The sequence below is a fragment of the Halichoerus grypus genome, chromosome 3 (genome assembly GCF_964656455.1).
Source record: "Halichoerus grypus chromosome 3, mHalGry1.hap1.1, whole genome shotgun sequence".
Classification (NCBI taxonomy): Eukaryota; Metazoa; Chordata; class Mammalia; order Carnivora; family Phocidae; genus Halichoerus; species Halichoerus grypus.
This window is the reverse complement of record NC_135714.1, coordinates 107,434,735-107,461,341: the sequence shown is the minus strand read 5'-3', so window position 1 is coordinate 107,461,341 and position 26,607 is coordinate 107,434,735. Positions and strand designations below refer to the sequence as shown.

The 26,607-nt window shown below is 34.2% G+C and overlaps 1 long non-coding RNA gene across 1 annotated transcript in view; it reads left to right on the top strand.

The window, feature by feature from the left end:
• Positions 1 to 26,283, top strand: part of LOC118522415 (uncharacterized) — an 829,883-nt gene extending 803,600 nt beyond the window's left edge. Inside the window, exons 7-8 of the long non-coding RNA XR_013446163.1 lie at positions 25,500 to 25,665; positions 26,120 to 26,283. This is a non-coding gene — a long non-coding RNA (uncharacterized LOC118522415). The remainder of the gene's footprint in view (positions 1 to 25,499; positions 25,666 to 26,119) is intronic.
• Positions 26,284 to 26,607: the final 324 nt, after the last annotated feature.

The following is a 26,607-nucleotide window of genomic DNA, read 5'->3' as shown; positions in this document are numbered from 1 at the left end:
TAGCTCTTAAACAGGAATAAATGTAGATAATCCAGGAGCACTGAATTCAAAACGATTTAAATGGAGTGCATGTTGAAGGCTTTTCTCAAGATTTTTTCCTCAAATAAATATATCCCAAATTTGAACTTTGAGACATGGGGAAATCCTGAATAGAGTGGAATTATCTCTAGTCTCAGGACTTTGGACTCTTACTCACCTCTGTTGTATTAATTTCTAGAACCTGGTAGAATTGTAACAACAAAAGATGGAGCCACTTTGAGGGTGATGTTCTCTCTTTTGTACTGTGTACTGTATCAGAGCACTGCAATACTGTTTATTGTAAAGTCTCTGGCATTTTCTTCTTGGAATTGGTTTGGATAAAGGCATTAAAAGAGCTCTGATAATCTCTATTTTTATCTCCCCAAAGAAATGTTAAAAAGGACTTGGTAGAAAAACACACCAAAGATAATGCTTGCTAATATGGCAATAAAGCCTTGCCTAGCATCCAAACCCATGATGAAATTAAACAGTTGTATTTGCTGCCTAACCTCATTTTAAATAATATTTTTTCTTCCCTATGGGAGAAATATATAAAATGTAATCATCTTTTCATTATGACATTGCAGTTTGTATGTCTTATGAATCCCTAGTGTAAGTATTCTAGAGCCCTATATATCAAAGAAAAGTAATTGAAATATTTTTGTTCCTGATATCTTCCCCTCTCTTCCTTAATATAATTTCAGTAAGGTAGTAAGAATTCCCTTTTACTAGTCTTTGAAAAGAATTGTTCTAGCATGAGTGGTCACTTTAAAAAAGAACACCAAATTCTTAAATCTATTTTATTATATCTCAGGTTTTAATTTTGAAAACTTTTTCAAACATTATATTTAGGCTTGTTCTACCTTCAAATCTAGTTGCTTTTTGGTGGTACCAACTGAGGCCTGTGAGTATTCCTTTATAACTTTTATCACATTTCTTAGAGTTTTTCTTTGTTTTTCACTCTACAAGACTAGGAGCAGCTTGGGCAAAAAGGCTGTGATTATTCATATGTGTATCTTCATGAGCTACCATAAGCCCAGTATATGTTGAAGAAAATGTAAATGTAGAAATAAATTGTGGATTGAGATGGAGTTCTAATTTATAGAGATAGATGATAGATTAGATAGATAGATGATAGATAGATAGATAGATAGATAGATAGATAGATATAGATAGATAGCAACATTTGCTTTTTAACAAAACACAGTTTTAATAAAATGGAGTTTTACAGTTTCTACGAATGATTAAAAAACATACACAATGTGTTTAGAATTTTCCTTAGAGAAGTACAACTACTCCATTTACATTCTTGTTGGGAAGGCTATTCTTTTGTTGGAAAGACGATTCTCATTAATTAAACAAACACTCTGAAAGGCAATGAGGAAGAGAATAATATAATCAACTAGCCAGTCCGATCAACTACATAAACCTTGGCAATAAGCAAGATGATGAATGTACCAACAAATAAAGACTGTTGAGGAGATGGTATTTCAAACTACAGTAAAACACCCACATATCAAAATACAGATTGTGTGGTAATGGTGAATAAATCCAACTCTCTGGCCAGCCCAAATTCTCAAAAAGGGGCAGGAGGAGTGAAAGCCTATTTCTTCTTAGTAGTGATGGGGGCAGTAGAAGGAAGTGTTAGATGGTGGTCTGGTGACCATTTCAGTCTTCTCAGTTCATTGTACGGTGTATACATTGTAATATCAGTCCTTTTCCTACTTGGCCTAATATATAAAAACAAATAAATGACAAGATTTTCCCTATTTCTTTTACCACATAGTAACTGGAAGGGCAACTGAAAATATGATTGTTTTTTGTTAACCATGCAGTACCATGACCCGACATTTTGTACAGTTGAATTTTTGGACTTTACTTACTGAGTTATGGCAGGGTTTCATCGTTTACACAATTTAAATAAATTCCAATCATACCGAAATTATTTCATGGGTAAACTGTTTTTTAACTTGCAATATGTCTTTGTAAATTACAAAAATTTCATACTATCCTCAATGTCTTAAAAGTAAACAATACTGTGATTGAAACAACCTTTAACAAATTGAAACTTACACAAGTATTTCCCCAAGAAACAAATTTTAGTCTGATTGAATGTACCCAAATATAATTTTGGTTTACTTAAATAAATATTTTAATTTGAAAATTTTTTCCAGGGCCCATGTGGTCATATAGTAATTAACATATAATGCTGTTCCTCATAACAAAGACTCCTTTTCAATAAATATTATGTTACTGAAAGAGTAAGAATTAGAAAATTTAATTTTATATGGGGATTTTAAAAAGTAAATTTTGAGAGTATTAAATCCATATATCAGCACTGAAAGAATAAAATATTAACTTCAATTATATCCTTGAAGATAGTCATTAAAGGAAAACAAACCAATGAACAGTAGACACAACACAGGTGAGGTTTTTTTTTTAAGTGCCCAAAATAATTTTTCATTACTTTTTATCACACATTAGTTTCATGTTTAAAATTATTGCCCCAAATGTAGCCTACTATTGAATTTTCAATATATCTAAGACAATACTAATTGACAATACTAATTTTGTAATGTGATAAAACGGCATTACAGCGTTTGCCCAAGGGCTGAATGGGCAATTATTTAATATGTTTACTACAAAGCTTAATTTCTTTTAATGTGTCTCAAATGGGCTTCATGTTAATTTTCACTTTTATGTAAGGAAAGTTTAAAATAATTCATTATTTTAAAAATCCTCTAAATATATCTACAAGTTTTGTTTTGAGATTCAGTTTTACATAGACAGTTAACACAACAGAAAATCACAAAAGAAAAACCTAAGTTATCAATAGTTTTCTGTTACGCAAATACAAAACAATTCCTTCATAAGCAAGACAGCCTGTAAAATTAGCTACTGACCAAGCAGAAACTTATGCAGAGAACACAGTTTTGTGTATTTAGGAGAATACATTTTGACTGGATTTGGAATGTTTTTCTGGGCAATCATTACAGTTAAACATATTAAACTCTTTCTCCTCTATGTCAAAGTTAATTTATAGTTCACTTGCAGAAGGATCTTTATAGTTAAATACAACTTTGTGAGAGCCAATGGCTGTTGCTTAGTCATTTGTTTTTATAGAGATCTCATGTTGTATTTCAACAGCACTGCACTATTCAAAAATCAACTGTATTCCTTTTTAATCAAAGGAGAGGGGTTTTTTCATCATAACAGGAAAAAATTCAGATTGAATGATTTAGAAACATCTTTGTCTGTATCTTCCAAACCTGAAACATCTTCATTTGGCTCCCTCTTTTGTTCTCTGTCATTTCCCTGGAAAGTTTTTTTAGTCTCCTTTCTGGATCCTTCTCATCATTCCATCATCTAAATGTCAGATTAACCCTAAGTGTTGGCTTCATCCTTGGTTTTCTTGTCTTGTCTTAACCCTCATCCCTGTCCAATCCTATGACAGTGAGGATGTCTAAATTTATATTTCTTCCTCCAATCTCCTCACTAGCCTCATACATCTAAGTCTCTACTTGACATCCACATGAGGCGTTTAATGCATAGCTCAAACTAAACTCACTCCAAACAAAACTTTCATTTCTCTACCTTCCAATTGACCCCTCTCTTATTTTGGAAAAATAGTTCACTTTTCATGCATTAACTCTGGTAAAAAAAAAAAAAATAATAATAATAATAATCTAGGAATCTGCCTGACAACTACTTTTCTCATTGCACACATTTAATCCATTAGGAAAATTTCCCAGCCCTACCTTCAGACTGTATCCAAAATCTGACCACTTCCTACACTCTCTATTGTTACCTACCACCCTTGTTTTAGAAGTGCAAACCTACTGCCTGAATCTCAGTTCTAGGGAGGACTCTTTAGGGAATGGCAAAGAGGATAACAAAGAGGATAGTCAGCAGACAGCCTCTACCTGTTAGCAACCTCAGGATCTGTCTCAGCTGCCAATCCTAAGGACACTCCCTTCCCAGGGAAGCTCACATCTTCATCAGATGGCTGAGTGAATGGGAGGTATAAAGCTGAATGTTTTGTCCTTGTCATCTAAATGCAGGATGCTCTGTTATATACATTCCAGAGCATTTTAATGAGACTCTATACTGAATAATGAAAAATAAAATGTAAAGTGCTCACTGATATGTTCTTTGAATTATCCAAATTTTAATGATATTTTTGACTGTGTGTGTATTTTAGACTCCTGAGAGTTTTGTCCCTTGGTAAGACTATAGCAAGATGCTGATATTATTTCAATGATGTTTTAACTTCCATTGCTTGAAAAATCATGTTAGTTATCACCAGTAATGGAAATATCATTGCCACTACCATCTTTAGAGGCCTTATTTTTTGGCAATTTTGAGAGATGCATTGGTACAAAACAATAGAAAGATATGGTGTGATAGTTTTATAAAATTATTAGTTTGAAAAATAATTATTCCAAGTAACTTCACTTCATTACTTCTTTGAGGTTGTTCCTAAAAAATATAAAACATTTGGATTGTCTCATTTGTTTATTAAATCTTATTTCCTTAAAAAAAAAAAATGTGACTAAAAGCCCGATAGGGTTAGACGTCCAGGAATAAACTGTCAAATTGAATAGTTAACTATTCTTATCTTATTTGAAAATCTACAACTTTTATTCCCTGAAGCCATTTCCTTTAGTAGCTGACATGCTTCTGTAGCTACCATGTCATGCCAGAGGGGAAAACTAACTACATCTAAAACAGAATATGAAAAAAAAAATGTTGTTTGAGGTATAAGCATTTTCTAAATCTGAATTTAAACAGCTAAGATGAAGAGATAACAAGAACAGAATTATAATCACTTATGTGAGATTTTAAAAAAATATTTCTTAAATATCTCCTTATTTAGTTAATACTTTTTATTTATAATTGTGGGAAAATATAAACTATTTACAGAAGCTCATTATCAAGTAAATGGGGTGTTTATCATATTGTTTCAGTCAGTTGACCAGATGAGCAATATATAGTTGCAATTATAGTTTTTCAGATAATCAAAATATTTTTATAATCAGTGTTCTTATAATTATATGCTCTGTGATGAGTTGCTTTATGGACTATATATACCAGGTTCATTTTTTTCTGCAATTAATCCTTAAGTCTATTCAATAATATTTTCACCTCTTGAGTTCAATATAAATAGTTGGGGGCTGGTGGGAAGTAAATGAAGGAGGAGATAACTTCCCTTACTTTTATAGATTTTTTTTTTTGTACTTCTAAGATTTTGATTAGCTCATTCACAATTACCTAGAAACACCTATGTGAAACTATCCCATATGCTTCAAGGCAAAAATTATCCTGTATACTTCCCTGGCAAAAAAATCCTGTAAGTATACCCTGAAAAGAAAACCCTCCTGAAGGAATTTAGAAAACATAGATTGCAGAATATCAGAATTTTTATTTAGGGACAACCTCTTTCTGTAATAGCTATAGGATCCGCTCCCAACATCCACCCCTAAATGAGGAAGAACATTTTTTCTGTCTTCCCTCTTCCCCAGTCTGTGTCTCAGATTGATGGATTCCCTCTTCAAGGAGATTCCCTCTCCCAGGGGAAAAATTAAGTTCAACATATGTCCTTCCAGTGGTGCCCTAGTAACATATTTGTCTTATCATAAAATTTTAAATTGCTTATTTCTATTCAGAGCTTAGCTGGTCAGATGTTTGGGTTTCCAGAAAAGCAGTTTTCCTTATTAATGACTTCAGTTTCTTTTGTTAACTAGATACTTTGTCATTTATAAAATGGTATCTTGGAAACTACTACAGTGAAAGAATAGTTTACTCTTTATATATACAAGGCATAAATCAGAACTAATGATTGTTTTAAACCACTTAAGGATACATATCACAAAACGACGAAAAAATGCCCAGTTCCAAATGTTATACATTAAAAAATGTGCTCTTTGCTTCCATTGGGGTAGTAGGAAAGGGGAACTTTAAAACAATACTCTTAAATCCAATCAATTTATGGCATCTTTGATTGAGTCCCTTAAATGAAAAATATGTACAAAATATGCCCAATATGCTCAATCTACCTAAGCAATTCTGTGGCTGGTGATATTCATATAGGGATCCTCTCTTCACTCCACAGGATTTTATTGATATTGAATTTAGAAATTTAATATGCCTTAGTATTTATCTTTACATGTAATATTTCCAGATGATGATACCTCATCCCACTGATGTATAGGCATGCCTTGTTATATTGACCTTCACTTTATTGCACTTACAGATACCATGTTTTTATAAATTGAAGGTTCGTGGCAACCCTGCATGGAGCCAGTCTATTGGCTCCATTTTTCCAACAACACTTGCTCACTTTACCACAGCATGGTAATTCTCACAATATTTCTAACTTTTTAATTATTATTATATTTATTATGATCAGTGATCAGTGATTTCAGTTGTTATTATTGTAATATTTTGGGGGTGCCATGAATGACACATACATCAGACTGTGAGCCTAATGTTTTATGTGTTCTGACTGCTCCACCAGCTGGTTGTTCCCCCATTTTTCTCCCTCTCTTTGGGCCTCCCTCTTCCCTGAGGCACAACAATCTTGAAATTAGGCCAATTAATAACCCTACAATGGCCTCTAAAGTATTCAAGCAAAAGGAAGATTTTCACCCCTCTCACTTTAAATCAAAAGCTAGAAACGATTAAGCTTACTGAGGAAAACATGTTGAAAGCCAAGATAGGCTGAAAGCTAGGCCTCTTGCACCAAACAGTCAAGTTGTGAATGCAAAGGAGAAGTTCCTGAAGGAAATTAAAAGTGCTATTCCAGTGAACACGAGAATAACAAAAAAGCAAAACAGCTTTATGCTGATATGGAGAAAGTTTTAGTGGTTTGGATAGAAGATCAAACCAGCCACAACATTTCCTTAAGCCAAAGCCTAATCCAGAAAACTCTCTTCATTTCTACGAAGGCCAAGAGAAGTGAGGAAGCTACAGAAACAAAGTATGAAGATAGCAGAGGAAAGGAAAGAAGCAAAGAAGCTGTCTCTGTAACATAAAAGTACCCTTCTTATCACCCTTTATTATGTGTTATATTTAAACATTTCAAATCCTATAAATGTCTAATCATCTTTCCATTGTGTGTTTAATTGTTGAGGTTTTTTTTTTGTTTTTCTTTTTTTTTGCAACAAATCTTTGGCAGATGATTGTGAGACAGATATATGAAACAAGGTAGATAAATGAATATTGTACAGCTGAGCAATGAGGGTGGGGGCAGAGAAAGTAGTGAAAGCGGGACTTCCTTAGTAAAGATGTGCCGGTTGTTTCCCAAGTCATTTAAAAATGTTTGCGTTATCCACATAGCAGTTTTTTAAAAAGTGCAATAGTTCTGTGATTGCAGATGGGGGAAAAAAAATGCTGATGTAGAAGCTGCAGCAGTTACCTAGGGGATTTAGTGAAGATCATTAATGAAGGTGGCTACACTAAACAATAGATTTTCAATGTAGATGTAACCTTCTATTGCAAGAAGATACCATCTAGGACTGTCCTGGCTCGAGAGGAGAAGCCAATGCCTGGCTTCAAAGCTTCAGAGGAGGGCTGACTCTCTTGGTAGGGGAGAATGCAGCTGGTGACAAGAAGTTGAAGCCAGGGCTCATCTGCCATGCTGAAAATCCTAGCGCCCTTAAGAGTTGGGCTAAATCTACTCTGCATGTGCTTTATAAATGGAACAACAATACCTGTATGACTGCACATTTCTTTACAACATGGTTTACAGAATTGGTTAAGCCCACTGTCGAGACCTACTGCTCAGAAAAAAAAAAAAAAAAAATCATTTCAAAATATGACTGCTCATTGATACTGCACTTATTCACCCAAGAGCTCTAATGAAGATGTATAATGAGATTAATGTTTTCATGCCTGTGAACACAGCTTCCATTCTGCAGCCCATGGATCAAAGGGTAATTTAGACTCTCAATCTTAATATTGAAGAGATACATTTTGTAAGGCTATAGCTGCCATAGAGTGATTCTCTGGTGGACCTGGGAAAAGTAAATTGAAAATCTTCTGGAAAGGAGTTGTCATTCCAGATACCACTAAGAGCATTTGTGAGTTGGGAAGAGGTCAAAATATCAACATTCACAGGAGTTTGGAAGAAGTTGATTCCAACCCTCATGAATGACTTTGAGGGGTTCAAGACCTCAGTGAAGGAAGTAACCGCAGATGTGGTGGAAATAGCAAGAGAACTAGAATTAGAAATGAAGTCTGAAAATGTGACTGACTTGCTGAAATCTCATGATGAAACTTGAACAGATGAGGAGTTTGCTTCTGACAGATGAGCAAAGAAAGGGGTTTCTTGAGATGGAATCTACTCCTGGTGCAGATACAGTGAAGACTATTGAAATGACAACAAAGGATTTAGTTGCACTATACAAATACTGGACCTTCCTTAGATGTCTGGCCTTTAGGTTTGCTCTCAGTTCTGTGGGGTTCAGTGCATCCTTGGGCTGACCACCAGGACTTTTTCCTCTATATCAAGTCCACCTTTCATCTCAGCTTGTTGTAGTCTTGTGTTTTTCCCTCTTTCATACTTAAAATACTGTCCAAATTTTGTATATTCAAGAATAGTCTCTATAAACTCTTCCGTAGCAAACCACAGAATCTCTAGCTCCCTGTGAACCTTTCCTCAGGAAAAATTTCTAGATGCCACCTTCTTGTCCTCTTACTTAGATGTCTCATCAGCCAGTGCCTTTTCTCACAAAGCAGCCATTTCAATCTATTCTTTGCTTCCTGAAGTCATGTCAACTAGAATTCCATTTCCCTTTTTCCCTTTTCTCTCCTTATATAGCCAAAGACAAATTAAAAGTTGTATGCTAACTGTGGGAATCCAGAATCTAGGCCATACCAGGAAGGAAAGGGTGGCATTTTGTGTGGTTAGAAGGGAATTTGATCACAAGAAATCATGTTAACATGCTCATTGTAATCAGAATGCACTAATGGAAGACAAATTGGCTTCCTCCTCTTTTTTTTTTTAATCCTGAGAGCTTGAATTTTTGCATGGTTATTGTTATTGTCTTTAATAAAATCTAAAATGATTATTTGAGGCCCTGAAGGAAGTGGGGCTAGACTGACGAAGGCTGTAGGAAAAAAAAAAAAAAATCACCATCAAGTGAATCTTTGAAAACTTTTAAATTTCATTGGACCCTATGGCTATCTCTAAAACCTCAAAGCAGAGGGATGAAAGAATCAATAATAATTTATTCTTCTAGCAGAATCTGGCCCATTTTAAAATAATATTTTCTCTTATTATCTTTTATCTTGGTAATCACATGCATTCAATAGGAATCAGTTTCTAGGTTATTTCAAAACATTTGCAGATAGTTTACAAAGTAAGCCAACAGAAATATCATGCAGAGATGTGTATGAGATACCCCACAAATGAAAAATAAACAGAGGCTGCTAAAAAAGAATGATAGATTAAATGAAACTTAAAGCTGTAGAGCACCAGAATTCTTCAGGTGAAAAGACAAACAATATATATATATATATATATTTTATTATATCTTACCTGTGAAGTTATCTAGAAACTTTATTCATAACAAGTATATAGCCTCTCTATGGGACTATTTGGCCCATCCCTGATGTAATCCAAAGCAAGTTTTCTTTCAATCCACATTTATTATTTCGGTTAAAATAATTTTTTTAAAATTTAGTTATATTATTATTTAAAGAATAAAAAGAATTCCTAACGCATCTGCTAATCAATTTAGAAAACATAGTAAAGCTCTTTTGCAACTGGAATTAAGATTTTGTTTTAAACAAGTAAAACTGTCAACGAGAATGGTCCTAACTATTTAAATCATTCTAGCTACCCCACTAGCTTTCATTTATCAGATTGTCAGATTTTTGTGTGAGATTCTGAAATTGGGGTATGACATAGGTGTTCTATGTCAGACCACTTAATATATAGCCTGTTCTACTTCATGGAGTGCTTGCCTTTTAGAATGCCAAGAAATGTACTGAATGTATCCTACAGTGTATTACATGTTAATATTATGGCTAAAACTAGTAGTTAAATCTAGTTCTGATCTATAGTTTCTTGGCTGACACTTCAAAGTAGCAGACTATATTGTCTCATAGAGTATTTTAAGAGATTATTTTTTCTGCCCCGTTCATTGCATTTGGAAAGGGTTTATTTCTCCAGTATATTTAAGATTCATGTGCAATTTGTTTCTCTTTTTTTAATTCTCAGTTCTTTTATCTAATGAGTTAATTGTTTATAGTTGGTAATTTGTAAAACTACTGTTGTGTTCTTTATTTACTGGTTTAAAACCCACTGTGTGGGTGGGCAAAACGATATTGCGGAGCCGCCACCATGCCAGCTGACCCCCTCCGTGTCTCATGGTGGGTGTTCAGCTTTGTTCAATTGCCATATGACATGAAACAGGGCTTTGACCCTTGCAGCACTTCTGCTTGTAAAAGTGAGCTCAGCTATAAAAATCACGATGATTTCATCAACAGTAGATTCTCCAATGATACATTCCATGCTTTTGGTTATTTACTGTACACGGTCAGCAGAGTAATGCTTTGTCAAACGTAGCAGTTTGAGAAATGTTTAAAAAGTCTGGAAGTCGATGGTGCTTGCTAAAGATTTTCTTTAGACACTACGACCAGAAAGTTATTATTAGTTGTCACATCTTGTAACACGTACTACACCAATTTGATATCAGCCTCATTGTGTGGGGTTTCATATCTAAGCTCATTTCAGGGTCTATAGTTATTAGAATATACAGTGTCAGGATAAAATTTTATAGTCTGGATTTTGGTTTTATTCTTCTTTGACTATCTGAACCATATTTCCATGCAATGCTAATTCAAATTATGCATCCCGAATGTGGAGCTCTTTTAAAGACAATGCATCCATGCACGATAATTGGAGTACTGAAGCACTAGGGATTGATTCTTCTCTTTGGTTTTTAAGGATTTATATGTGCAAACTTACAAAGACCAAACAAAAAGCAGTGCAAGAATGTGGTAATACTAGCTTATTCGACAAAGACTAGGAAAACTTTTGGTTTCTCTCACCAGGACGAAGGAGACCCTAATGACCTTCTGATGAACTGAAAATAAATACAAAATGTTCCTTTATATTAGTGCAGAGCAATATCGCTATATCAAAAAACCTGTTTAGAAGCTTGAAAACATTATTCTGGTTTGGATGTGGAAGAATGAGCTAAGGAAAGGACACACAAAGCCCTGAGAAAATAGTGCATATAGTTGTGTAGCACTGAACCACATCTGTGCCAGAGGAGTAGAAGAAACTGGCCTTCAAAGTCCCTTTCAGTGCTGAGCACCTATGATTCTAGGATTTGACCACCTTAGATGAAATTTTTTATGTTTTGATATCAAAATCAAGAATTTTTTAGTCTTTAAGTATTATCATTACATGATTTTCTAAAATAGTGAGGGTCTATTTATTTGCAAGGAAACAGTAAAACCCGAGAAGTAGAAATCTGCTTAGCTTTGTCATGATAAGATAGGTACTGGTGTATTTCCATCTTTTTTTCCAAGACTCATTTTTTCTCATTATACCTGAAAATGTAAGTCAGTGAAATCTCCACATTTGGTTCACAAGTAGTCAAATTTCAGGAGTCTCCTTTACTAGAGTATCTCTGTTACTCATCTTAATCATTTCAGATTTTAATGAACCAGTTGGATTTCAAGAATATATGGAGTACATAAATAAAGGATAACAAGATGTTGTGCCAAATAAGAACACTAATAAGTCTACCTTATACTCAACTTGATATATTTTATTTTGTATCAGTTTTCTATGGGCTAATACAAAGAACACCAACAAGCTTCCTTCAGAGCTCCAGCAAGACTGAGAGACTCCTCACCCTAACCCCTGCTACCCTATACCAAGCCTAGACCAATCAGGAATATGCTGACCAGAGCAGGTTACCAAATGTTTTTTAGTATCTTGTAGACGACCTTTCTAAACAGGCATTATAGAGATAGGCTTAGGGGATGGAAAGAAACATAGTATAAAATAGTGCACATCTCCTTAAAATCATCACTTTTATTTTCAGATTAGTCAATATTTTAAATAAATGTTTCCATATCTTGGTTTTAAAAGATTATTTGCATCTAATTTTGCAGATTCTGACATATTATTGATAAAAGAAATATAAAGACTCAAAGACATAATAAGTTTAAAAGGAATTTACTACTACTGAATTAGGGGAAATTTGTTTAACACAGATGAGTTATGCTGTAGAGAATGAGAACTTCAGGTTAACGTGAAAGAATAACTCAGGGAGTTCGTTTAAAGCATTTGCTTATATATAAATATAGATGAGAGAAAGGAGCCCATGTGAAGACATCTCAGACCAAAGGCAAGGATGGGGCTCACAGAGGTAAAAGACACAATGTTTTACAGGGAAAAGTGATTAGGCAAACTGAAAAAAAAAAAAAAAAAAAAAACTGTGCTATATCCAGAATCAGTGATTATAGCATTTCTTGGTGTGGCATGGTTGAATAAATGGATGATATCTAACACCTGAATTGTTTCTTGGACAAAGAGAACTGTAGGAGGAAAACAGACGAATGAAGGAAAAAATCCCACTATTAAACCAAAACCAAAATAAAAAATATATATATACCATGAAGTTTAAAGAAAATGCAAATGTGTTAATCTTTCAGATTACTGAATAGACTCGGGAGGGATGCAAAAGCACCGCAGATACAAATTTCATTACCTCTGCTCATTTTAATCCCTCCCCTGAAAACTTGCTTGTAATTATTTCAGCAGTATATATCCCTGAGAAAGTAGAAATGCAGTTTGCTTAGAAACAAAATTCTGAATTGATTACTTTAAATTGGGAATATTCATTCTGCTTGGTTTTAGGACTAGTTTAGAACATTTAAAGCATGTTCTGGCTGAACTAATAAACTGCTAATTAATAAAATTAGCAACATCACTCTTGGTGATCATCAGAGCAACAACTGATTCACATTAATGGATGTTTGATATTAGGAGATGAAAGCTTAAGAAGAAACCAGATATTGTTTCAAAGTATCTCCCCACAATATACTTATTGATTACAAAAGAAATACAGTAACTTTATAGTAGATAAATCTTGCTAGATGCCACCATCACCAACTGATCAATTTCATATCATTTATAATGGGGCAAATCACCATCATGTGGTTCCTGATATGATATACTCAGAAGAATACACAATCACTTTTGTGATATTCCACCAAAATACACAATCTGAATAGAACCATGAGGAAATATCAGACAAAGCTAAACTGAGACAGGTTCTATAAGCCTTGTAAGTGTCAAGGTCATGAAAGAAAGAGTAAAGACCTATTCCGGATTAAAGAGATTAAAGAGCATCACAGCTAAAGGTAACATGTGATTGGATTGGATCCTTGACCAGGTAAATGACATTAACGGAGAAATTATCAAAATTTGCATAAGATCTAGGGATCAGGTAATTTTATTGTATCAGTGGTGACTTCTTGATTTTGATAATATATGATTATGTAAGAGTGTCCTTGTTTTTAGGAAATTATTTAGGGGCAGAAAGAGTCATGCCCATCACTTATTTTCAAATGGTTCAGAAAGTTTCATAGACTATATACATTTTATTCGGTAAGCTGTTCACATTTGGGGAACCTGGATGTGAAGTGTATACAGGAATTCTATTTTGCAATGTTCTGTAAGTCTGTTTTTATTTCTAAATGAAATGATAGGAAAATACAAAGAAAGCCAGTCTCAAAATCCATGATATTCAGAAGCTGCTAGTCATTTCTGAATGATCCGTACTTTTAAATCTACCGTAACCATAGTAGTTTTGCCCAGACTTGCTGATTTGTTCCCAAGAAATCCTGAATAATGTTTTTGTCAGTCACACCTCACACGGCTTTGTCAGTCATGGTTCACATGTTTTGCTTCTATAAAATTTTATTCTAGCTATTGATTTTATTAGAAATTCCTTAGGTGCAAAATAGTTTGACCTTATCCAGAAGAACACATTTACTGAACGTTTTCTGAACCCCTTCATCTGGAAGCCTTGAAATATTGCTTGTGTCTACTGAGGCAAAAGTGAAGAGAAGAGATCAAGTAGGTATGTGGATAATGTATCCTCTTAGGGAAAATAAAAATCTAAAGTAAATTTTTTCTCAACTCTAGCAAAATTTCACAATCCTTCATATAACTGTCTCTGAGCAAATTCTTTATAATAAATATGCTGGGACACCCATATTTGTATTATTGGATCCATCCTTCTGGCCATATTTGGTTAGACCAGAGTATGTATTTGTGCTAAACAGAGTCAAAAAATTAGCTACAGAGCAGACTGATCTTTTTTATTATTACTATTATTTTTGTTTTGGGGGGTTTTATTTTATTTTATTTATTTATTTGACAGAGAGAGACACAGAGAGAGAGAGGGAACACAAGCAGGGGGAGTAGGAGAGGGAGAAGCTGGCCTCCCACCGAGTAGGGACCCCAATGTAAGGCTCAATCCCAGAACCCTGGGATCATGACCTGAGCCGAAGGCAGACGCTTAACGACTGAGCCACCCATATGCCCCTCTTTTTGTTTGTTTTTTAATTGAACTCAGAGACACATACTGTAGGCTGTGGAGCTAAATTTTCATTTAGAGTTGAGTTCTGCAGCAGTACCTTCATAAATCTAAGTTAAGGACAAACACAAGACTATGAATCAATAGAAAAATCAAATCCACAGATTGGAGACTCAAGTAGGAAAGAGTGTTTCTTCTGAGGGCAAGTGAAAAGGAGCAGACACAGAGTCACCAACTGACATCCTAATAACACATTAAATCCTAGGTCTACATCACCACAGTCACAGACTTCTTTCTTGTGAACCTCCCTGTGAACGTCCCATTGTCTTTTCAGTAAATTCTACATTTGGGTTGGTCTTAGTTTCTGTTTTTTGAAACAACAGAGAACTAATTGTTTCTATTCCTATTGCTCAAAATTAATTCCTAAAGAATTAAACAGTTAAGAGACAGCAGATTTTTAAAAAAGAAAACAAAAACAAAAATTCATGAGACTCTTAAATATAATACATTTGTATGTATTTAGGTAGAGAGAATATAACACTCAGGATTAGAATATTTAGACTATGGTTCTGGTTCTGCCACTTGTCAGCTAAATTGCTTTGAGTAATCAATTTTTAAACACATGGACACTAATGTCTTTGTTTTCTATAAATTTAAGAAAACTGTCCATATTACTGAACTAGAAGAATACCATTACATGATGAAGTTGCCAATCCTTTTAATACCTGTCACATTCCAAAGTTTTGTATAACTGTAAATGCCAATCGAATTTTATATGGGGAGAGAAGTTAACTTTGGGAACAAATTCCCTGTTACATTTGCATTAAGATTTAAAAAATAGAAGTCTTGTTGGAAGGAAAGGGGAAGAGTCATGCAGAGTACAGTAAGAACACAATAACAAGTAGAATATAATCCCCATTTCCTTTCTTCCTACAATATTTATAGAGTAGCCCAAATGCCAACTTCCCCTTTTTCTAAACTAATACAGCATTCTGTCTTTATTAATACTGTTTCTCATCTTTGACTTCTCCATAAATATTTATAGAATTTAAAAAATGAATAAACAATAATTTTTCTTCCAAATTTTGGCAACCTAAGAATCATTAATATTATAACTTTGATAGTTTAGCTTTGGAGTCTCAGGTTGAATCATGATTCTGCAACTTAATTGTCTGTATGGATTTTGGAAGTCACTGAATGAAAGTAAGTTACATTTGAGTTTTGTGAGGATTAAACGAGGTTGTTTATGTGATAGTGAATGCTCTCTGCTTTAGATTTGTGATTAAATCAGGTTTATCTGGAATAATTTCGAGACATCTTAACAGTGTTTACTTTATATATCCTACCACAGTGTCTGGTACATAATTGCTTGTGTTACTTAAAATTATTTTGTACAAGTTCCATAAATTCAGCTTCAACCAGGGCACACAAAAAGAGGATGATATATAATGTATATACATATAAACTTGGCTACAGTTGTGTTCTGCGTATCACCATTGTGCTGACAGAAGGACACTGAGAACCTTTCCTTAGATCTATGGTTAAAATCTCTGAAAAGGTCTGTGATTGGTCAGGCTTCGGCTGAACCTTTATCCTGGTCCATCATTTTTGGACTCAGAAACATGCATTAGGATTCAGAAAAAAAAGATAGCTGGTCTCAGAGGAAAAAAAAAAAAAAAGATGGTGAGAAATTTGCCAAGAAAACTATAGATGTCTACTTAGGAATGATATCCCAAGTATTTAACAGCTATTAATTCATGGCCTTCAATCAATCAGAGCAAAGGCATGCTGAAATGCTGGAACAGATGTTGGAGACTCACTATTGGACAGACACGACAGGTCCATTAGATGCAGGCTGACTCTCTCCTCTCCTTACAATTTTGTTAAAATGTCAACTTCCCACTGAGTCCTTTTTTGGTTACTCTTAACTCCATAGTAGCATACATATAATATATTTAATCTTTTTTTTTCTAATTTTATTTTATTATGTTATGTTAATCACCATACATTACATCATTAGTTTTTTATGTAGTGTTCCATGATTCATTGTGTATAACACCCAGTGCTCCATGCAGAGCGTGCCCTCTTTAATACCCATCACCAGGCTAATCCATCCCCCAACCCCCCTCCCCTGTAGAACCCTCAGTTTGTTTCTCAGAGTCCATAGTCTCTCATGGTTCATCTCCACCTCCAATTTCCCCTCCACCCCAAAACTGCTAGAACTCATACAGGAATTCAGTAAAGTGGCAGGATATAAAATCAATGCACAGAAATCAGTGGCATTTCTATACACCAACAACAAGATAGAAGAAAGAGAAATTAAGGAGTAGATCCCATTTACAATTGCACCCAAAATGATAAGATACCTAGGAATAAATCTAACCAAAGAGGCAAAGAATTTATACACAGAAAACTATAAAATACTCATGAAAGAAATTGAGGAAGACACAAAGAAATGGAAAAACATTCCATGCTCATGGATTGGAAGAACAAATATTGTGAAGATATCAATGCTACCTAGAGCAATCTACACATTTAATGCAATCCCCATCAAAATACTATCAACTTTTTTCAAAGAAATGGAACAAATAATCCTAAAATGTGTATGGAACCAGAAAAGACCCCAAATAGCCAGAGGAATGTTGAAAAAGAAAAGCAAAGCTGGCGGCATCACAATTCCGGACTTCAAGCTCTAATACAAAGCTGTAATCATCAAGACAGACACAAAAACAGACACATAGATCAATGGAACAGAATAGAGAGCCCAGAAATGGACCCTCAACTCTATGGTCAACTAATCTTTGACAAAGCAGGAAAGAATGTCCAATGGAAAAAAGACAGTCTCTTCAACAAATGGTGTTGGAAAAACTGGACAGCCACATGCAGAAGAATGAAACTGGACCATTTCCTTACACCACACACAAAAATAGACTCAAAATGGTTGAAAGACCTAAATGTGAGACAGGAGTCCATCAAAATCCTAGAGAAGAACACAGGCAGCAACCTCTTCGAACTCAGCCTCAGCAACTTCTTCCTAGAAACATCGCCAAAGGCAAGGGAAGCAAGGGCAAAAATGAACTATTGGGACTTCATCAAGATAAAAAGCTTTTGCACAGCAATAGAAACAGTCAACAAAACCAAAAGACAACCGACAGAGTGGGAGAAGATATTTGCAAATGACATATCAGATAAAGGGCTAGTATCCAAAATCTATAGAGAACTTATCAAACTCAACACCCAAAGAACAAATAATCCAATCAAGAAATGGGCAGAAGACATGAACAGACATTTTTCCAAAGAAGACATGCAAATGGCCAACAGACACATGAAAAAGTGCTCAACATCACTTGGCATCAGGGAAATCCAAATCAAAACCTCAGTGAGATACCACCTCACACCAGTCAGAATGGCTAAAATTAACAAGTCAGGAAAGATAGATGTTGGCTAGGATGCAGAGAAAGGGGAACCCTCCTACACTGTTGGTGGGAATGCAAGCTGGTGTAGCCACTCTAGAAAACAGTATGGAGGTTCCTCAAAAAGTTGAAAATAGAGCTACCCTACAACCCAGCAATTGCACTAGTGGGTATTTACCCCAAATATACAAATGTAGTGATCCAAAGGGGTATGTGCACCCCAATGTATAGCAGCAATGTCCACAATAGCCAAACTATGGAAAGAGCCAAGATGTCCATCAACAGATGAATGGATAAAGAAGATGTGGTATATATAAACAATGGAATATTATGCAGCCGTCAAAAAACCCCAAAATCTTGCCATTTGCAACTATGTGGATGGAACTAGAGGGTATTATGCTGGGTGAAATAAGTCAATCAGAGAAAGACATGTATCATATGACCTCACTGATATGAGGAATTCTTAATCTCAGGAAACAAACTGAGGGTTGCTGGAGTGGTGGGGGGTGGGAGGGATGGGGTGGCTGGGTGATAGACATTGGGGAGGGTATGTGCTATGGTGAGCGCTGTGAATTGTGTAAGACTGATGAATCACAGACCTGTACCTCTGAAACAAATAATACATTAGATGTTAAAAAAAAGAAAATAATATATTTAATCTTTTAAAAATTATTATTAGGTATCTATTCCAACTCAAATGTAACCTCCACGTTATAAAGATTTGGTTGTATAATGCTAGATTTCTAGAGTCTAGAAGAGTACCAATTATAAATATTTATTAAATGAATGACCCATGCTCTTTGTTGATACTGTTTTGCCTTATGACTACTGGCATTACACAGATGGCTACATTCGTGAAGCTTATTTATGGAAAATGCCTAAAATCCATGGAAGACTGAAAATAAAGATATCAAACTGAAAATAAAGATATCATACATTATCATACTTCCATGTGATGAAACATGTTATATTTGTAAATTAAAAAAAAACAAACCACATTTTCAAATAGGCTTGTATTTTGGAATTTAAATACATAGAAATGCTAATTTCTCAAATTGGTCTTTTAGTCTGGATGTCAGAATTCTGACCTATTAAATGGGAGTCAGTTGTAATGAAAGCAAAACACATTCAGGCTTGTCTTTTGGGTCTGTAATGAGAGTCATCACAATGGAGACTCCTGGAGCAGAGTTGAATATGTTTTCAAAGGAAGTGTCTGTAGTCCCTAGAAGAGAATGCCTACTAAGGAAGCCACAATGAAAAAGGCACACAGACTAAGCTATAGTTCTATGTGCATATTTTCTTTACCTCTGCTTTCTCTAGTTCCCCAGCATGTGATTCCATGATCAATGGGTGCTAGCCTGTTTCAGTTTCCGAGCCAATATAACATATTCCCTAAAAGAATTATGGTAATAATCTTCACTTACTTTTAGCTCCAATTTCTCTCATTTGGGTGGGGGCGGGGTGTTTAGGATAGTATTTGCAGGGTGGGGGGAATTTAAAATGATAATTTTGTTGGTTTGTTTTTAGATCAGTGATTTTTTTTGTGTTCTGGTAGGTGGGTGGGTGGATAACAACCACAACTATGAAATTTCTCAGGTTTCTGTCCCCTGTTGGACAACAAGACCCATAGCCAACATCTAGTATACAGTGATGAGCTCGGTTTCTGTGTAATGTCAAGACATGGGACTTCTTATTATAGCTTTTTTCACAGTAATTAATGAAATCAGCCTATCTGATAAATCTTCTTTTTAAGTGCTACCCCCTTTAAATCATTCCCATTGCTATCTAATATGTGGAGATTCTAGAACCAAATTCCTGATATCAAGCCCATAACTTTTGTCTGAGTCTCTTACATATTGCTAATTCGTTCTTAGACATGGAGTCAGTTGCATTAAAAACAAAACAAAACAATCTCTGAGAGTGAATCTTTTGTATACCTTGTCTTTAGTTCAAACCTACATTTTCTGAGCATTTCCGTAGTGTTGTGCTTATCACATTCACCTCATAATTTGAACCTATACTTTTTTTTTTATTTCAAGTTTTTGTTTAAATCCCAGTTAGTCAACATATAGTGTAATATTAGTTTCAGGAGTAGAATTTAGTGTTGAATTTGCACTTTCTTATTCTTTTTTTTTTTTTTTTTTTTTGACAGAGAGAGACAGTGAGAGAGGGAACACAGCAGGGGGAGTGGGAGAGGGAGAAGCAGGCTTCCAGTAGAGCAGGGAGCCCAACACGGGGCTCAATCCCAGGACCCTGGGATCATGACCCGAGCCAAAGGCAGACGCTTAACAACTGAGTCACCCAGGCACCTCTCTACACTTTCTTACTCTTAATGTGTCTTATATGGCTATAGAGAGATTTAGGACTTACCCAAATGCTACCTACACCCCAGGACAGCAGCATAAGGGGCAATTGCTAAGCCTGCTGCTCATTAATACAACAGAAATAAAGGCAAAATGCCCAGATGTAAACTTCATAAGATTATTATGTTACTGATGGGTATAAGAGATATGAATAAATTGAAAAATAAATGCTATTCTTGGAATGGAGGACTTAGAATTTTACAGATGACACTTTTTTCTAAATTACTTTAAAAGTTAATGAAATAGGGGTGCCTGGGTGGTTCAGTTGATTAAGCAACTGACTCTTGATTTTGGCTTAGGTCATGATCTCATGGTTGTGAGACTGAGCCCTGTGTTGGGCTCTGCATTGGGCATGGAGTCTGCTTAAGATTCTCTCGAGTGCTGTGAATTGTGCAAGACTGTTGAATCACAGACCTGTACCTCTGAAACAAATAATACAATATATGTTAAAAAGAAGAAGAAGAAGAAGAAGAAGAAGAAGAAGAAGAAGAAGAAGAAGAAGAAGAAGAAGAAGAAGGAGAAGGAGAAGGAGAAGGAGAAGGAAAAGGAGGAGAAGGAGAAGGAGAAGGAAAAGGAGGAGAAGGAGAAGGAAAAGGAGGAGAAGGAGAAGGAAAAGGAGGAGAAGGAGAAGGAGAAGGAGAAGAAGATAGCAGGAGGGGAAAAATGAAGGGGGGGAATCAGAGGGAGAGACGAACCATGAGAGACGATGGACTCTGAAAAACAAACTGAGGGTTCTAGAGGGGAGGGGGTAGGTGGATGGGTTAGCCTGGTGATGGGTATTAAAGAGGGCACGCTCTGCATGGAGCACTGGGTGTTATACACAATGAATCATGGAACACTACATCAAAAACTAATGATGTAATGTATGGTGATTAACATAACAATAAAACAATTAAAACAATCTCTCTCCCTCTGCCCCTCCCCCCTCAAAAAATTAATGAAATATTAGAATTATTTATACAATTTCTTTTGGAAGAAGAGAAGCTTCTAACATTATTTTGAAAAATGTATAAGAATAACCAGAACAATTCTAAAAAATAGATGAGGAGAATAAAAGGTGAAGAGTGGTAATATATTCTATCCAATATGAATATTATAAAGCAAAAGTAATTGAAATTGTTTGTTCCTGGCACAGAAATAGAGTGACAGAACAAAGACTGGAAATAGACCCAAATGTATGGGTAAACATAAAATAAAAGAGGTACTTCAAAATAGCACAGAAATAGTATAAGGAACAACTGTATAATCATAGGAAATAAATACACTTGGCTAGCTGATTCATTCCTTATACAAAAGAAATTCTAGAAAAATAAAAATTTTAGTGTAAGTAAAGAAAAAATAAAAGGAAATACTGAAAACTTACATTTCATGTAATGACAGCAAAGATGACCTTGTTAGTGATGATACCTAAAAATTAATAACAAAAAGATTGATAAATGTAATTGTATAAATATTTTAAAATTCTCCATGGAAGATACTACGTACACATTGAAAAACCTAAAGACCAAGTTAAAAATATTTATGGTATGAGATTGAGGAAAACTAATATCAGTAAAATATACTTAAAATATAAAGAATTTGAAAATAAGAAAATATGTATTAACAAAGAATATAAAATGGGCAAAAGGCATGAATAAAGATTCCCCCAAAAGGAAACAGAAATACTGGCTTTTAAATTCATGAACAAAAAGTCAGCCTTATGAACTTAAAAAGAATAGCAAAAATATAATGAGGGGCGCCTGGATGGCTTAGTTAGTTGCGTGTCTGACTCTTGATTTTGGCTCAAGTTGTGATCTTGGGGTTGTTAGATTGAACCCTGAGTCTGGCTCCATGCTCAGCACAGAATCTGCTTGAGATTCTCTCTCTTGCTCTCCATCTGCCCCTCACCCCACTCACTCTAAATAAATAAATAAATATATAAAATCTTTTAAAAAATACAATGAAAAAAATTTTCCATATCAATTTGTGAAAATAAGCTTGGTAATATTGTATTTTTATGAGTGGGGAAACAGGCATTCTTAAACATATTTTTTGGACATACTAAATAGTACATTGTCTTTAGCAGGCATTTTGACAATATTAAACTACAAAGGCATATTTTTTTGAGCAAGAAATTTTAATTGTAGAATATATTTTATAGAAGTATTTATATGTGTACACATATAAAAAATATATATGAAGGCGCCTGGGTGGCTCAGTTGGTTAAGCATCTGCCTTTGGCTCAGGTCATGATCCCAGGGTCCTGGGACCAAGTTTCGTATGGTGCTTCCTGGTCAGCGGGAAGTCTGCTTCTCCCTCTACCCCTCCCCCATGCTCATGATCTTTCTCTCTCTCTCTCTCTCGGATAAATAAATAAGATTAAATATATATATATATATATATATATATATATATATATATATATGAAGATTCTCATTGTAGTTGTTTGATTTCAAAAGTGTGGGAACAACTGAATGGACATCAACTGGAGACCTAGTATTTTAAAATATGGAATGTAATATATATTGATTAATAGTTATAGAATGTACTACTGAAATATATGTTAAAATACATTGTTAAGTTGGAAAAAAAGGAGGAGATCAAGAACCATGATTTACCTTCTATGTAAATAAGTAAAAATTATATGTACATACATGTTTATATATGGTTAGAATATCTCTGGGAATATAAATTAGTAAGAAGTATGGACCAGAAAAAAAAAAGAAAGAAAGAAAGAAAGAAATATGGACCAGATGTACTCTTCATTTTAGATACTCTTATACTTTTTGACTTATATTTTTAAAAAAGAAAAAAAAAAACCATGAGTGTGAATTGTACATTCAAATAATAAATGTTTGTAAAATATATTAAAATATATACATCTATCAGTTAAAAAATGCCTTTTTGAAGTATTCTGGATAGAACATGAATTATTTTTTTTTTTAAAGATTTTATTTATTTGACAGAGAGAGACAAAGCGAGAGAAGGAACACAAGCAGGGCAAGTGGGAGAAGCAGGCTTCCTGCTGAGCAGGGAGCCCGATGTGGGACTCGATCCCAGGACCCTGGGATCATGACCTGAGCAGAAGGCAGACGCTTAACCATCTGAGCCACCCAGGCGCCCGAACATGAATTATTTAGTCAGAAGCACTTGGATTCATTTGCTCACTAAAAACTAATTTATAAACTGTGGCTTTGGATAATATACTCAATCTTTATGAATTCATTTTTTAATCCAAAAATTGGGTAACAAAATATAATCTAAGGATTCTTATGAGGATTAAATGTAATAATACAGATACTATCCCTAGCCTTCTTTCTTTCTTTGTGTTTCCCCTCAAAACCCCCCCTTTTTTTCCTACAGTAATGCTTTCAGAGAAATCTGTTAAACAAGTGGTAAATTTGGAAATAGATTTATCTTGCTTCTAGGAAAAACTTTAAAGTTCTTCATGAGTGTGATATATTTTACATTTTCTTCTGCACAGTTAAGTTATACACACCAAAAATTATAGCATATTTTTGGTATTTCCAGTTTTTTGGAAATTTAAAACAACTTAGTGTAATTTTTCATAGATTTTAATTTTGCCATATCTTCAAACTTACAGAAAAATCATAGTAAGAATACAAAGAACTCCCATATACACCTCATCTTGATTCAACAATTGTTTACCTTTTCTCCCATTTATCATTCTTTCTTCCTACCTATGTATATATCTATTTGCAGTGCCTATGTCTGTCCCTCTATCATTATTTATTTTTTACTGAATATTTTAAGAGTAAGTTGAAGACATTCTGCCTATTTACTCCTAAAATCTTCTGTGTGTATTTTCTTAGACCCAAGACACTCTCTTATACATTTTAACTCTACATTATCAAAATCTGAAAATCTAAGATTTCACAATATTATCTAGTCCAAAATTCAAATTCAAATTCATTAGCTGTGCAAATAATAGTTATTTTTAAGTAGCTTTTATAGCTTCGTTTTTTCCCACTTTCATGATTTCACATTCACACATTGCATTTAGTTGTCCAGTGTTCTTCAGCCTTTATTTGAATTTTTGTCAATGAATATCCCTCAACTTGAGTTGGTCTGAAGCTATCTCATAAATGTACTCAGGTTATACATTTTTGGCAGAAATATTGCGGAATTGATAGTATGTTATTCCTGGTCCATCATTATTGGGAAGCATATGATGTCAGTTTATCCCAATAAAGCAGATTTTAACTTTTATTATTCTGCTATCGTGGTGTCTCACAGCTATAACGTTATTTTTTTTATTTTAGTTAATAATTTAACTAAATTTACTATTTAACCAAATTTAATAATTTAACTAAATCAGAGAGATATCTTAAGATCATGTAAATTTCCTGTTCCTAATCAAATTTTCATCAACCATATTTAAAATCCATTGATGATTTTATAACTTCATCATATCCTCATGATCTATTGAGCACACTTGCAGGAAAGAGCATTCCATTTCCTGGCATTCATTTTTTCACTTATTTCTTCATCTCTATTAGTATAGACTCGTAGTTATTTTATTCAGATATAAATATTATAAAGCAAAAGTCATTAAAATTGTTCCATTTTTTATGTATTTCACTTTTAATTTTTTTTACATTTTCAGTGATTCCATTGAGTTTACAGTTTATCTTTATATCTAGTTCAAATAACACTATACCACATCATGTGTAGTATAAGTTCCTTGTTATAATATTCCCAGTTCCTCCCATTCATCCTTTATGAATTTGCTGTCATTCATTTTACTTATCCATGAGCTATAATCACCAAATACATTGTTGCTATTATCATTTTGAACAGTGTTATCTGTCATATCAATTAAGAATAAGAAATATAGAGGTGCCTGGGTGGCTCAGTCATTAAGCGTCTGCCTTTGGCTCAGGTCATGATCCCAGGGTCCTGAGATCGAGCCCTGCATTGGGTTCCCTGCTCGGCAGGAAGGCTGCTTCTCCCTCTCCCACTCCCCTTGCTTGTGTTCCCTCTCTCGCTGTGTCTCTCTCTGTCAAATAAATAAATAAAATCTTAAAAAAAGGAATAAGAAAAATAAAAGATTTTATCTTCTTGTTTTTCTCTAAAGTTCTTCCTTTAATTTATGTAGATCTGTTTCTGACCCATTATCATTTTTCTTCTTTCAGATGGATATCTTTTAATATTTCTTGCCTGGGAAATCTGCTGGTGACAAATTTCTTCAATTGCTATTTATTTGAGGATGTTTTCATTTCTTCTTCACTTCAAAGTGCCTGTCTCAGGTTACACTCCTGTCAGCAAGTTGCTACAGCATTCTCACCACCATTTGGTCTTGTGAGTCATTTTAGTTTTTCCATTTTAGTAGATGGGATGTGTAGCAGTACATACTTACAATTAAAAAAATATGCATTTTTTTCCATTTCCATGATGACTAATGATAGCCATTTTCAGATGCTAATTGGTCATTAAAATATTTTAAAATATTCCTAGTTAAATGACTGATTCAGTCTTTCCCATGTCATTATGGGGATGTTCCTCTTTAAATTATTAATCGTGTGTGTGTGTGTGTGTATGTGTGCATTTAATCAGCATATAAATTTTTTCCTCAGTTATTTTCTTCTAGTTTATGGGTTGCTTCATTTTTTTTTAACATTGCCTTTAGATGATGTCTAATTATACATCTTTCTTTAATTGTTAGAGATTTCTGTGTTTTGTCAAAGATTTTTGTGTATGCATTCATCAGGGTTATAGCTCTGTAATTTTCTTTTTTCTTTAATATCTTTATCAGATTTTGATGTTAGAGTTTTGCTCACCTCATATGACCATGCTACAAAGAGTTTCCCTCTTTTCTACTTTCCAAAGTATTCTGTGTAAGTCTGAGCCATTTTTTATATATATGCTTGATAAAATCCACAAGTAGATCATATGGGTCTAAAGTTACTCTGTGGACAAAGTTTTTTTTAGCATATATAACATAGATATGTGGTTATTTATGGTTTCTATTTCACCTTGTTTCTAAGTTGGGTTTATCAAAGAATTTCCATATTTTATCTAATATTTCAAATTTATTGGCATAAATTATTTATGAAATCCCTTATCTTTTAATGTCTGTAATATCTGTGGCAGTAACTTTCAGTGTTTTTCTTTTTTACAGAAGTGTAGTTAACATACAATATTATATTAGTTTTAAGTGTACAACATAAAGATTCAACATTTATATACATTATGAAGTGATCACCATAATCTAGTTACCCTCTGTCACCATACAAATTTTTT